The sequence below is a fragment of the Podarcis melisellensis genome (genome assembly GCF_964234715.1).
Source record: "Podarcis melisellensis genome assembly, chromosome: 6".
NCBI classification, from domain to species: Eukaryota; Metazoa; Chordata; class Lepidosauria; order Squamata; family Lacertidae; genus Podarcis; species Podarcis melisellensis.
In genome coordinates, this window is record NC_138538.1 from 17,990,383 (window position 1) to 18,004,714 (window position 14,332).

The following is a 14,332-nucleotide window of genomic DNA, read 5'->3' on the forward strand; positions in this document are numbered from 1 at the left end:
ATTTCTGGGTTAGCGGAGTCTGTAACTTGAAGTATCTGTAATCCTGAAGCGTCTGTAACCCGAGGTACAACTGTACAAGGAAGGCGCCAGGTGAACTTCCCTGGGGAGAGCATTCCATAGACGGGGAGTCACTGCAGAGAAAGCCTGTTCTCGTGTTGCCACCCTCCTGACCTCTCGAGGAGGAGGCACACGAAGGAGGGCCTCAGAGGATGATCTCAGGATCCGGGTAGGTTCATATGGAAAGAGGCAGTCCTTGAGGTATTGTGGTCCTGAGCCGTTTATGGGATGGTTTAGTGGTAAAGCAACTTTCTTGCATGCAAGAAATACCCAGCATATCCAGACAGAGTTGGGAACTCCTGACTCAGTGTAAACAATACTGAGCTAGATGGACCAATGGTCCAGTATAAGACAACTTGCCAAGTTCCTATTGGGTCCTTTTTATCTGGAGATACCAAGGGATACCGTGGACTCTCTGCATGAAAGGCATGGCTCTGTCAATGAACTACAGCCACTCCCCTAGGCAAAGTGGGGGGTCCTAATTTCCTGAGCAAGAACAAGTCAGTTTTCTGGGTTGGCAGGAATGGCAGATGAGTTTGTCACAAACCTGGAAGGGACAGAGGGAATGGGAAGAAGGAATGTGTCAGTCCAAGGCTCATTCCAGACTCATTCACATAGCACCAAACTGTACTTTCCTATTAGCTCTGAATAGGGCTTACGTCTTTGTATAGGTCCAAAAATGGTCTGGTCCTGGCCAGACCATCCCTCCCCCCCCCCCCAAAAAAAAGCAGGGGCACAGTTAGACAGTGAAAAAGAGAATAGAAAAACCTGGCTGGGAAACAAATGCCAGGACTGTGGTGAGGCCCAGCGTGAAGAACAAGAAGGCCTTTTGGCAGTTTTAAATTGCTGGAAATTTGTACGACTGATTTATACAGTCCTGCAGATAGACGCTCAATCATAAGTGGCTGAAAACAGATTAAGCGGCATTGAAGAGCAGCATGAATCACAGCAATAAAGCTATCCACAGTTCACCAAGTAGCTAACTGAACTATCAAGCAGATTATCAAAAGGAATAAGATGCTCACTTATAGTGGCCTCCTCCAGATACCAGTACAAACACACTTCCCAACAGCGGTGGCACCGAAGCATTTTAATTGGTCTGCGTAAATCATTCTGTAATATGAATGTAGAACATAGCCCCCCCTAGGTTGGAGCTGCTCTCTATAGTTTTATGGCAAGGAAGATGAATGGGAGTAAATGCTTTCCTTTGGGGGCATTCCAAGGGCGGAGGTGGAAGTACTTAGAGAGAAATGGAAGGTAGATAATTGTCCTGCTGGTGCTCTTCAGTTTTCTCCTGGAAGGATGTTCGTCTAGAATTTTGTTTTATTTTAATATAATCTTGCCCAACATGAATGTTGAGCTGGCCAAACAAAGTGTTCCAGTCTTAGGAATTTGTATTGCTCCTTTTCATTAGAACAGAACAATATATTATACGCATGCCAGAATTCCTGACTAGCTGGAATCCTGAACTAAAGTACTTAAAACAGCAACAAGTCATCTTAAGGGTAAAGGTAAAGGGACCCCTGACCATTAGGTCCAGTCGTGGCCGACTCTGGAGTTGCTGCGCTCATCTCACCCTATTGGCCGAGGGAGCCGGTGTACAGCTTCCGGGTCGTGTGGCCAGCATGACTAAGCCGCTTCTGGCGAACCAGAGCAGTGCACGGAAACACCGTTTACCTTCCTGCCAGAGCGGTACCTATTTATCTACTTGCACTTTGACATGCTTTCGAACTGCTAGGTTGGCAGGAGCAGGGACCAAGCAACGGGAGCTCACCCCGTCGCGGGGATTCGAACCGCCGACCTTCTGATCAGCAAGTCCTAGGCTCTGTGGTTTAACCCACAGCGCCACTCGCATCCCTTTTAGCATACCCAGTACCTTCTTACTATTATATTTATTTATATCCTGCCTTTATCCCAGAACCAGAACTCAAGGTGGCTTGCTTTTATATATGCATGCTGTTGGCACCCCATGGATTTCAGCTATCCTTTGCACCATCTTCCTAAGGTATGCTCCTACTTTAAATGAAATCAGCTTGTTTTACAGTTCTCTGGTATAAAATCATGGTCTTGAAGGCCCTCTAGAAGCCCTGATCTTAAGCTGAATGACAAATGAAAAGGAAATCTTGTTTCTGAGCAACTTAGTCATGCCTGCCACAGGCAGCTGTAATCTAATTAGCCGTTATAGAAGACTAGATGATTTGTAGTTTCTTGGATAAAGAAGGATTTTCAAGCAACAATTATTGGGACTCCAGATGTGAGGTCTCGAAATTAAAAAGTGGGAGGAGAGAAGTGGGAGGGCGAAACAAAAAAAGAGGCAGGAGGCGACTCCTACAAAAGCCTTCTTAATTTTTTTTCCAGGATGGAGTTGATGGCCCAAAGAGCACACAAAACTTCCAAGAGCCATAGAACCTGGTCTTCCCCAAACTGGTCTTCCCAACCCGAAGACCTCCAGTTGCTGTTGAACTAAAATACCTATTGATCCCAGATAGCTGAATCCAGGCCACTGTGTTGAAAGTTCACTTTTTAAAGGAATTAGGAATTAGTTCCCATTCCAGTTCACCCACTCCAAAAAGACATCTGGGACTCAACTGTTGTTGTTGTTTAGTCGTTTAGTTTTGGCCAACCCTTCGTGACCCCATGGACCAGAGCACACCAGGCACTCAGCTACATTAGTCAAAATAAAATGTTATATATGTGTTATAACACTCTGACACCAGATGGTGCTGTAGAGCTGAAATTGGAAATCTATGAAATCTTCCATTGTGAGCTATACCACGTTTCCCCCCCAAAGCATTTTCAGAGCGTTTTTTTATAGCTGTGTAGATGCAGCCCTAGTTGCCTACTGTAGTGGGGGCAAAGGCTTCTGTTCCTGAGATGACCCCAAAGCCAATAAAGCTTCAGAGCTAGTCTATTTTGTCTTATCCCCTATTTTATGTTGCTAATTTCATCTTATAGGCCCTTAACTGCCTTGATGGTATGGTTCGTGGACACTGTTGTTGCATTAGTTAATTGTTGTATTTCTTCATAGTTTGCAGTAGCTCACAGACTTGGTACCAAAAAAATAAATAACTTGCTTGAGCCACTTCTCTGCCTTCGATTCTCTTTTATTTCTTATTCCCCCTTCTGGTTTAGAATGGGGAATGCACCATGTAAATACAGTGGTACCTCGGGTTACATACGCTTCAGGTTACAGACTCTGCTAACCCAGAAATAGTACCTCGGGTTAAGAACTTTGCTTCAGGATGAGAACAGAAATCGTGCTCCAGCAGCTCGGCACCAGCGGGAGGCCCCATTAGCTAAAGTGGTGCTTCAGGTTAAGAACAGTTTCAGGTTAAGAACGGACCTCCGAACAAATTAAGTACTTAACCCGAGGTACCACTGTAGATGCTAGATCCACAACAGGGATGCTGGACTAGATAGGCCTGACCTAGCAAGCCTAATCTTATCTTCCCATTCAATTCACCATTAATTCACATGGTCCTTGGCATTGTTTGGATTTTCAAAGCACAGGGAATTTCTGTATTGGAGGAGAAGGAGGAGGAGGAGGAGGAGGAGGAGGAGGAGAAGAAGAAGAAGAAGAAGAAGAAGAAGAAGAAGAAGAAGAAGAAGAAGAAGAAGAAGAAGAAGAAGAAGAAGAAGAACAACAACAACAACAACAACAACAACTACTACTACTACTACTACTACTTTATTATTTATAGCCCAGCCATCTGGCTGGGTTTCCCCAGCCACTCTGGGCAGCTTACAGCACATAAAAAATAAAGTGTTGGGCCACAAGATAGTTGGAAGAGAATGCTGCGTGGACAAGGGGGGATTAAAGGAGACACAAGGGTTCGCAATCCACATTAAGCCTGCGGTAGGGACAGGGCTTGAGTCTTTTCAACTGTATTTGAGTTGCTACCGAAGCACATATTCTGCATTTCTCTTGTATCAGGAAACACGACTGGTTTCCTCAAGGATATAGTTGTGGCATTTAGAGTTAGAATGGCAGGCCTCTTAGATGGCAGCATTCCTTTTTTTTTTTAATCTCCCGTTTCTGAAAATGCTACAATGAAAACACAGCACTTCCCATTCAAAGCGGGCAAGCTACGTAGAACAAAAACATGGAGGGCGGAACAGCGCGGCTGCTCATAATTAGACTTCATTCTTTCCTCTAGAGTGGAATCAGACATAATAGCACAAAAGCGTAGCAAGAAAAATAGCTTTTTAGATTTGCAAACCCATCGCTGTAAATGCCAATTCTATTTTTAACATCCGGCACTGCGTCCTATGGTAGTATGTATATATCTCTGCCAGTCAAGTGAAGGAGTAGACATGAAGTGCTAATCATTAACTAAGATTTAAGGTTGTGTTCACATGGATCATTAATTACCTCTGTAGGGGGATATACGTGGGTAGGTTCTCTTACTAATCGTTCACTTTAGGGGGGAAAGTACAATACTATATTCTTATTAAACCGTACGTATAAGACTGACTTCAATTACATTATGAAGGCAGTGCATGGGGTTTTGTTTTTCCCTGCTTTGTCTACCCCCAAATCATTTGCCCCTGCAAGCCAGAAAGGTGCTATTGCACCTTTCCAAACGCTTCCTCACAACTTGCACATTTTTGATCTTATAATGGTGTGTTTCATTTCTGAAGCGCCGTTGCCAAAGCTTGCATTCCTCACCACCCCCGACCCAGATGAAAGCATTATGACGTTGCTTTGCTAGCAGTTACAGAAGCCACCTGCCTTGCCTGACTTCCTCAGGTCCTGGTTCTTACCTGCTCAGTGCTTGCATAGGGTAGAAAGATGCTACTTTAGGACTGCTGTCAGTGCACACACCTTGAGTCCAAAGTAATGCTTTCAGAGCAGGGAGATTTTTTTAATTTTTTATATTCAAGGGAAAGCTCACCTTTTAAAATTATTTTTATTCATTTCCTTGAAAAGATTGTAGAAATAAAAACATTAAACCAACATAAAATATTATATCTATCATCCAAGTTCATTTCCTCCATTTTATTCCCCTTTTTCTTTTTCCACGCTGAAGTTCCCAAGGGCATGGAAGTTCCCGGCCACCTCATGTTTCATCACCACTTTTTATTTTTTAACTAAGAACTGCTACACTTGGCTCATCAACACTACCAAACCTCACACTGTTGCTATCCCCCCTTCCTCTACACCTGACCAAACCCCACCCCCCTCCGCACCTTGCCCCACCCCAGATCCCTCCAAACCCCAAACTTCCCTTTAAGCTCTTCCTCCATAACATGTTAATTTTCCCTGTCTTTGAACATCACTTTTTCTTCAGCCAGCCACCTGCCCTGCTCACTCGCTCATCCTTGCTGCAGTTGGCATGGCTGTGACACACTGGAAAAGTAGAGTAGAGAGAAATTGCTGTCTCCCTCTTTCTGATTTAATCACACCAATGAATCTAGCCAATAGGACTGGGCTGGCTCAAGACATTTTTTTGCCTGAGGTGAAGGACAAGATGGCACCCTCCTCTGAGACACATACAGAAGCCAACTGGACTGGCAGTGAAATCTTAATGGCAAAAGGACAGGGTCTTCCACTGCACTTGAGGCCAACAGGCTAGCGTAAGGGGTACAGGGCCGGCCACATGGCACTCCAATCTCTGGCCATTCCACCTACCTCAGCATCTGCTGCCTGAGGCAGCTGCCTCACTTTGCCTCATGGTAGGGCTGGCCCTGCAATAGCAGGCCACATAATAAATAAGGTGACATCTCAGTGGCAAAGTAAATTCAAGAAGTAGTTTTCTCATTCTGAATGGAAATCCATCTTTTTTACCCTCTTAAAAGCAACCCCTCCTCTCAAAAAAAAAAAACCCAAAGGGGGACATTTTTCTACAATCCTGAAAACATTCACCAAAAAAAACATAGTTTTAGATCAGTGCTACATCTTGTCTTCTACTCCCTGTGGTTTAGGGTTCCCTTTTTCATACTTTAAACAATTGCATATTGCCAACTTTCACCAATACAGCAGTGATGGGAGAAGCTACAAGTGGCAGTTTCCCCTTCTGTGAACAAGAAACTTCTCAGGATCTGAACCTAGCAATCCTGTCAATGACCAATGTGTTCGTGCGCTTGTCATGCAAATCATAATTATTATTTGTATGTCGCAATATGTCCCCCTAGCTGATAATTATGTTTGAAGAGCGGCAGGCAGAGCTAATCAAACAGCCCACATTTGCCATTCTAGCTGGTCACATAAAACTTAGGTGAGCATCTTAAGCAGGGGCGCAATCCAGATTGAAGGCCTCCTGATCTTACTCCTCATAAATTTCTAGCAAACAGCAGAAAGAATCTGAATTCCGCCTCCTCTCTCTGGTGCAAAAGTTTGGAAAATTTATTCACTGATGAGATAATTTTTAAAAGGGGGGGACTGGTAACATAATAAACATTCTGAAATCCGTTTCATTCTTAAATTGCAAGAAGCGGCAGTTAAATGGCTTCTTAAAGAGGTGGTGGTGAGGCATTATTTATTTAAAAGATAGGATTTTTTAATTGCCTACCCTGGATGGGTTTGAACTACACCTGAAGGAGCAGGTTTGTAGTCTAGGGTGGCTTCTGAATCCAGCTCTGTCACTCAGAAGAAGAAGAGTTTGGATTTTATATCCCGCTTTATCACTACCCTAAGAAGTCTCAAAGCGGCTAACATTCTCCTTTCCCTTCCTCCCCCACAACACACACACTGTGAGGCTAGTGATTCTGAGAGGCTTGTGAGGCCCAAGGTCACCCAGCAGTTGCATGTGGAGGAGCGGGGAATCGAACCCGGTTCACCAGATTATGAGTCTACTGCTCTTAACCACTACACCACACTGGCTCTCTCACTCTCACTCTCTCACTCTCTACACTCAGGTAGCCTCAGTGGGTAGAAGTCCAGCTGCAGTTGATATGACAAACTTTAAACAACAACAGGCAACACGTGGCTAATAATGTTCTAACAAAACATATGTATTTTTCCCCCAAATTTTTTTATTGATTTTCCAAAATTTTAAACAAACAAACATAAATCTTGACTGTACTTAATCCAATCTTAGTAACATTGTTAAGTGACTTCCTCGAAACCTCCCTGGCTAAGTTTCAATGTATATCATTGTAACAGTTTTCCAAAACTACTGGTAATTTCTCATGAAATTAACTTAGTCAATTAACATCTTTTTTTCTTTTCATATCAACTTTAAACATCTTATTCTATAACATCATATATTTAAATCCTAAGCCTATCTAGTATTTACAAGTTTTTCTATTTAAATTATCTTACCATATTTAACTAAATAGTCTTTGAATTTCATCCATTCCTCCTGGTACTCCTCCTCTTTCTGGTTGCAGACTCTTCCGGTCAGGTCGGTTAGCTCCGAAAAGTCCATCATCTTCATCTGCCATTCCTCCACTGTTGGTACATCTTGTGTTTTCCAATTCTTAGCTAACAAAATTCTAGCTGCAGTTGTGGCATACGAAAACATTCTAACATCTTTCTTGGGCAACAAAACATATGTAACGTGTATTATTTCACAATTCTTAAACAGAAAATATATGATGAAGATACAAAGGATAAAATAAACCAATATTGTATGAACAAAATTAGAGAAGATAGTCAATCAATATCACAGAGGCAAACAAGCTTTTCAATAGTCCCAATCCTCTAATCATACGATAACAGAAGCTCCACGTGTAGCCATTCTTAAACAGAGAATATGAAATAGAATCACAGAAAATAAAAGCCTATCAGTGTTGCATGAACAAAATTAGAAATGTAGTCCATCGGTATTGAAAGAGGCAAACAAGTCTTTCAACGCCCTCAATCCTGTAACCATGTGATAATGGATGATCCAAAACGTAGTGCAGTTTTTTCCGAATGACAAATTGTTTAGTAACTCTTCATCAGCTGGCGGTGATGTAAAATAAAATCCATTATATGTGCATACAATATAAATATAAAAATGACAATCCTGTATACATAATCAAATCATCAATAATGAATACATACCATATGAATGGTCCTAACAGGTACATCAAGTAGCAGTTGATATGACAGCTATAACCATTCCTGTACCAGCAAAGCTTGGACACAGTATTTCATACATTGACTACTTCAATGCACTCTTTGAGGGGCTTCCCTTGTGCGTGATCCGGAAGCTGCAGCTAGCGCAGAATGCTAAAAATGTTTTTGTTTATTTTTTTATAATAATTTTTTATTAGTTTTTCAACACAAATAAAGAAACAAAACAATACACACACATAAACAAACCAAAAGACACATAAACATGTATAATTTCAAAAAACTTATTTTCATAACCTTACTTCTCGGACTTCCCCTTACCTCCCCTTTTCTGCATCTTTGTTTTAAACTTTTTCAGCAACTCTTCATACCAATTAAATAATTACTTATTTTCTCTTTGAATTTCTTCTAAGACTTAATCTAACTGATTAATCTAACTGCTGTAATTTTATATTTTCCTTTCCCTTGACATTTTAGCATTCATCAATTTTACAACAACTTTTCAAATATACTTTAAATTTCGTCCAATCTTCTTCCACCGTCTCTTTTTCTTGGTCACGGATTCTGCCAGTCATCTCCGCTAATCCCATGTAGTCAATCACCTTTGTCTGCCATTCTTCCAGTGTGGGTAGTTCTTGTGTCTTCCAATACTTTGCTAAAAGGATCCTTGCCGCTGTAGTACATACATAAAAAATGTCCTATCCTTCTTTGACACCAATTGGCCGACCATGCCCAAAAGAAATGCCTCTGGTTTCTTATGGAAAGTACATTTAAGTACCTTCTTAACTTCATTATAAATCATTTCCCAAAAGGCTTTAATCCTCGGGCAGGTCCACCAAAGGTGATAAAAGGTTCCTTCCATCTCATTACATTTCCAGCATTTATTATTGGGCAAATGATAGATTTTTGCGAGCTTGGTTGGAGTCATGTACCACCTATAAATCATTTTCTCTTAAGGCATTACATGCCGTAAATTTTATACCGGTGGTCCATAACTGTTCCCAATCCGCAAACATAATGTCATGACCAAAATCTTGTGCCCATTTAATCATAGCTGATTTAACTGTCTCATCCAGTGTGTTCCATTTCAACAGCAAGTCATACATTCTTGATAGGTTCTTAGTATTAGGTTCTAACAGCTCTGTTTCTAATTTGGATCTCTCCAACTGGAAGCCAATTTTCCTGTCTTGTTTAAACACCTCCATTATTTGATAATAATGAAGCCAATCTCGTACTTTGGACTTTACTTTCTCGAAACTCTGTAGTTTAATTTCTCCACTCTCTTGCTCTAGAATTTCACAATATTTAGGCCATTTGGATTCCATATTAGGTCTTTTCACTTCCTTAGCTTCCATTGGTGACAACCACCTAGGAGTTTTATTTTCCAACAAATCCTTATATCGCATCCAAACGTTATACAATGCTTTCCTAACAATATGGTTTTTAAATCCTTTGTGAATTTTTACCTTGTCATACCAGATATATGCATGCCAACCAAATCTATTATCAAATCCTTCCAAATCCAAAATTCTCAAGAAGTAGCCAGTCCTTCAACCAGCAGAAAGCTGCCGATTCATAGTACAGTCTTAAGTCCAGCAGGGCAAACCCTCCTCTGTCTTTTGCATCATTTAATATTTTAAATTTTATTCTGGGCTTTTTGCCCTGCCAGACAAATTTAGATATATCTTTCTGCCACTTCTTGAAACAGTTCACTTTGTCCACAATCTGTAATGTCTGAAACAAAAATAGCATTCTAGGCAACACATTCATCTTAATTACAGCAATTCGCCTAACAAGGAAAGTCTCAAATTTGACCATATTTCTAGATCTTTCTTTACCTCTGTCCAACATTTATCATAATTGTCTTTAAATGAATTCACATTCTTAGATGTCATGTTAATCCCCAAATATTTCACTTTTTTTGCCACCATTAGTCCAGTTTCACTTTGAAACCTCTCTTTCTCATCATTTGTTAAATTTTTCTCCAAAACTTTAGTTTTTTGCTTATTCAACTTGAATCCTGCTACCTGACCAAAAACTTGAATTAGTTCTAAAACTCTTTTCGTACTAGTGTCTGGCTGTTGTAAAGTCAATACTAGGTCATCTGCAAAGGCCCTCAGTTTATATTGTTTGGCTCCGACCTGAATTCCTTCAACCATCTGGTCCCCCCTGATCATATTTAACAATACCTCCAAGACAGATATAAAAAGTAGTGGGGATATTGGGCACCCCTGTCGTGTCCCTTTTTCTATAGGAAGTTCTTCAGTGACCACATTATTTACAATTAACTTTGCTTTTTGTTCAGAATATATTGCACCTATACCATTTTCAAACCTTTGGCCTACCCCCATCCCATGGAGATTCCTCTTCATAAAACTCCAGGAAATATTATCAAAGGCTTTCTCCGCGTCCACAAATATTAATACTGCCTTCGTATTAATATTAACTTATAACAATTCTATAATGTCAATTATATTTCTTACAGTATCTGACATATGTCTCCCTGGGAGAAAGCCCACCTGCTCCTTGTGAATCTCCTCCACCAGCACCTTCTTTAGTCTTTTTGCCAAAATGTCAGCAAATATTTTGTAATCCACATTGAGTAATGATATAGGGCGGTAGTTCTTAATCTGGTTCTTTTCAATCTCAGTTTTTGGTATAAGTGTGATGAATGCTTCTTTCCATGATTCAGGCGCCTTTTTTCCCTCTAAGATTTCATTGCAGACCTCCTTCAGTGGTTGTACTAACCACTCCTTCAAAGCTTTATAGTATCTGGAGGTCAGTCCATCTGGTCCTGGAGATTTCCCTAATTGCATATTTTGAATGGCACCCTCTATTTCTTGTTCAGTTATTTTCTCATTCAAAATCATTGTACTTTGTTGCGAAATTTTTTGTAGTCCATATTTCTTAAGAAAATTGTCTATTTCTGCTTCATTCTCTGGCCCTCTTGCATATAATCTTCTGAAATAACTCTGAAAACAATTACTGATCTCATTTGGTTTACAAATGTTCCTTCCTTCCACCTGCAAACTTGTAACTGTATTCAATTTCTGTCTCTTCTTCAATTGCCATGCTAGGAGTTTCCCACATTTGTCTGCTGATTCAAATGTCCTTTGTCTCATTTGCTTAACTTTCCATTCTATCTCTTGATTCATCAGTTCCATATATTGCATCTGATAAAACTTAATTTCTCTTAATATCTCATGAGACTTTGGTTTTAACCTCAATTTTTTTTCTCCTTCTTTCATCTTTTCCAATATCTTATCTTTCTTTTCATTTTGTTTCTTTCTCTTTAGTGAGTTCTGTTGTATTAGGAAACCTCGCATCACGGCTTTACTTGCGTCCCAAATTATTCTTTTCTCCACATCTGTCCTCAGGTTTATCTCAAAATAGTCTTTTAAAGTTTTTTGGGCCTTTTTGTAAATCTCCTCATCTCTAAATAGGGTGTCATTCATTCTCCATCTAAAGGAACCAGCTGTTGTTAATTTCATCTCCATCTTTATAGCATTATGGTCGGAGCAAGTCTTTGGGCAGATTTCTATTTTTCTTATCTTTGGAGCCATCCCCCTAGTAATCCAAATTTGGTCAATTCTTGTCCATGTCATTTTTGCTTCAGAGAAAAAGGTTCCCTCTCTCTCAAGAGGGTTCCTTGTTCTCCAGATATCAATCAAGTCCATATTTTCAGTCATTTCAAAGAAAGTCTTTGGTAATCTCCCATCCTTAGAGACCACCTGTCTTTGTGCTTTATCCATGTTTGTAGAGACCACACCATTCATATCTCCCATTAAAATTACTTTACAATCCAGATAGTCCATTAAAATCTCATGCAATTTCTTATAAAATTCTGCCTTACCTTCATTTGGTGCATAAATTCCAACTGTCAAAAATTTTTCTCCTTGGACTTGTATTTCTATTGCCAAAAATCTTCCTTGTTCATCTTTAAAAATCAGCTTTGGGGCCAGCTTTTCCTTTGCATAGATCACCACTCCTCTTTTCTTGACTTTATCTGACGAAATAAATTCCTGTCCTAATCTTTTATTTATAAGTAATTTTCTATGTGCCCTGGTCACGTGGGTTTCTTGTAAACAAATTAAGTCCAAATGTTCTTTTTTTAAGATATGAAATACCTCACGCCTTTTTCTGGGAAGGTTCAATCCATTACAGTTCCAGCTTAGAAATTGCAGAGCCATCTTGTTGTTTGGTTAGTTGCCTCCAACTGCTCCCTGTGACTGTTCTTCCTCAGTCGGTGGTTTAAGTCCAAATGTTAAATTTAGAATGTCTGCTTCTGGGGTCGATTCCACCACTCCCTTTTGAAGGTCCTCCTCGTTTCCTTCCAGGAATTGTTCTTTGTCTTGTACAGTCCTTATTTTTACTTTCTTCCCTTTGTAGTTAAAATACAAGCCTTGTGGAAACTCCCACCTGAAAGGTAAATTGTTCTTTTTCAGCAGGTAAACCAGGTCTTTATAATGTGTTCTTGCCTCCAAGATGACTTTAGGGATGTCCTTATAGATCTGAACATAAGCGTCCTCAATCTCAAGAGTTCTTTGATAATGTAGATTTAAAATTTTGTCTCTTTCCTCTTTAGATCTTAATGTTATCAGACAATCCCTTGGAATCTTTCTATTTTGCCTCCTACCCAGTCTGAAGGCAGCTATTATCTTAAATTCTTCTTCCTCCAAGTTCACCTGCCAAAATTCTGAAAATTCTTTGGTGAGAAAGTCCACCAAGTTGTCCTTTTCACTCTCTGGAACCAATCTTAGTCTCAGATTTTTTTCTTTCCTCTGCATCTCCCACAAAGACAAGGCTGCCTCATGCTGGTCCAACTTTTTACAGACTGGTACTAGTTTTTCCTGTGTGGTTTCTGCAGTAGCTTTAGCTTCCTCGGCAATTTTTCGAGTTGCGGCGTTTTCTTCAATCAATTTATGTATAGTTTCTGTATTTGATGTAATACTTTTAGTATTCAAGTCTAATTTTGTTGATAGTTCTGCCAACTGTCTGGTATTTTCCGAACTCTGCTTTGTTAAAACTTCTAAAGATTCATTTATTTTAAGTAATGCTTGTGTCACTGGATCCATCAGTAAATTTGTCACTTTTTCCTGCCCAGCTGCTCCTGCTGGCAGTGTACTAGATATTGAGCCCCTTTTCTTTTGTGCAGCTTTGACTTTAGATCTTGTTGCTATCTCTTCTGCAGGGCCACTCATGTCCCAAGGTCGTTCCCACAGGAGCAGCTTTAAATGGAAAAATCCACTGACTTGTTTTTCTACAGTCTGTTTTGTAACTGTTACCCCTCAGCCCTCTAGAGGGGGTAATTCAATGTATCCCATAGACAGAAGAAACAAAAAGAAACCAAAATTTCCAAATAGGTAAAGTCTTTAGCAACAATCTTTCACTATATCCAAACTTTCAATTTGTAGCCTCAGTAAAGTCCCAAACTTGCAACAAATAGTGTCCCAACTTTATAGCAAGTCTTTAATGACGGTTCACTGGCTCAGTGCTTTGCTCAGGCAGCCCGCTCCAAGAATCTAAAACGGCAGAAAACTTTTGTTCTTTACTTTTTTTCCAAGCAGGTTAAGCCAGATCCTGCTCCCTTCCCCCCTTGCTCCTGCTTGCTAGGGGGGAAGTTCAAGTTTAATGTCCAGGGTATATAATACCAAATTAATCTCTCCTCCAATTGCAGCTTTGTATTTCCGTTGCTTTAGCTGTCAAACAGTCCGGGGAAGGCAGACTTCCTTAATTTTAACCTTTCCCGTTTTCGGTCGAATTTCAAAGAAAGTTTTGTAAAGTCCCAGTAAGCTTTTCAATCCTACTTACGGGTATTCAATTTCAGTTCCAAATTTCAGGAAGGAATCGGCGCTCTCCGCTCATGGCGACGCGGCTTCACTTCACGGGCTGGGTAGCGACTCTCAGCACCGCTCGCACACCCGATGCCGCTCCGGAGCCTTTAAAAAGGCTCTTTTGCAGTAACGGGGGGGCGCAAATGGTGCCCGCCGAGTCTCCTTGTTCACAGGCTTCCGCACCTGTGATTTTTAAGGGTCACCGCTTCGCCGTAGCGGTCAGACCCGAACTCGTGAAGCAGTCCTCCTCCGGAGCTCGAAGGGAGGACCGCCATTAAGCGCTGGCGCCGACCGGAAGTCTAAAAATGTTTTTGTTTAAGCCCTACATAGGATATGTAGAATGTTCATATGTGTTTTATTTATTTATTTCAGTTTATTGCCAATTTAATTTTTTGAGAATGTTTAAAATCATTGTTTTTAATTGTTATAATTGATAACT